Genomic DNA, 1,486 nt, shown 5'->3' on the forward strand with positions numbered 1-1,486 from the left:
TGGGGAGAGTAAGGAAGGGAGGGGAGAAAGAAGGAAACGGAGGGAGAGAGAAACAGACAGATGACCGACATATATTTTTGTTGTTATTGTTTTGGTAATAGTATTTCACAGAGCATGCATAAGGTCATAATGAGCGCGCGGGACACATTAAGCGTTTTCATTTGGTGAGGATTAATTTTTTTAATTTGGCCCGGGTGGCGGCCGAAGCCTGATCTACTTTTATCAATGTTGGACCACCAGGCGATCTTAAACCAGCGCAACTTGCACTTGCACTCTAGATTTAAACCTCCAAGATTTTTCACCCTTATTCGAGAAGGCTAGGTGTTAGATCTTATCTACTCTGGCAGTCTCCAGACGTAACGGTCTCCGTGCCACTGGGTAAAGGCTTCCTAGGCCGAGAGAGTGGGACTGCCACCGTGCAACGACAGCTCCACTTTAAACAAAGTCACGCACAGGTTCGTACTACAGCTCATCACCACTGAGATGGGTCGGCCATGTCATCCGCATGGAAGACCACCGAATGCCCACACAGCTGCTGTACGGCGAACTCGCAAGCGGCAAGAGAAATCTCGGGAGGCCAAAAAACGGTTCATAGACATTATAAAGAAAACCTTCAGCTCGCACAGGTAACCCCCAAAGAACTCAAAAGAACTGCCACCGAAAGGAACGCCTGGCGCAGGGCCGTCAGTATTGCCAGCAAAAACAGTGATACAAACAACAGGGAGAAGCTGACTATCAGAAGAGAGAGGAGACATAAGCCAACCACCACAACCAGGACATTCCAGTGTCCCCACTGAAACAGACTTTGTACATCCAGGATCGGATTACACAGCCACATGCACGTCCACAGATGGGCTGCAGGGTTCATCGTCATCTTCGGAAACGAAGGACTACCTAAATGAACTCTAATATCAGGGGTGTGGCTGAAGGACAACAGTGAGAAGGAGTCAAGGAGTAGATCTACATGTAGCAGTAGAAAGGCTGCAGAAAGAGTTAGGCGCCAGAGGAGGCGGCAGAAAGTGGAGACGAAAGCAGACGAGAGATCATTGTTAGAGTGCAGGAAAGGAGGTGAAAGTAGAATATTTTAGAAAAGAAAACGTTCCCTCGCTGTCAGGTTTCGAAACCGAGATCTATTGAATGAGAAGCGAACACCGTAACCTCTAGACCACGAGAGCCCCCCCCCCTCCCCCCAGGCAGGAGAGAGACAGACAGACAGACAACAACTGGCTGTATTCTACTGATCCTGCTATCTCCCCTTCCCCACTTCCTCACCATTCTTCCATCAACCAATCAGAAGGTTGGGGCACCGTTTGAGGTCAGATCTTTTGTTTGAACGCGGACAGAGAAAGACCTCAACGTACTTCCCCGTTGAATTTGAAGAAGAACGTCTGAGATCAATTTGACATAGAGATCTAGTGTGTCAGTACCCATAATACCGGCTGCCCTTTGCGGATGCGATTGGGTCGGGTCGGGTCGGGTCGGGTCG

The sequence above is a fragment of the Aplysia californica genome, unplaced genomic scaffold, assembly GCF_000002075.1.
Source record: "Aplysia californica isolate F4 #8 unplaced genomic scaffold, AplCal3.0 scaffold00606, whole genome shotgun sequence".
Taxonomy (NCBI): domain Eukaryota; kingdom Metazoa; phylum Mollusca; class Gastropoda; order Aplysiida; family Aplysiidae; genus Aplysia; species Aplysia californica.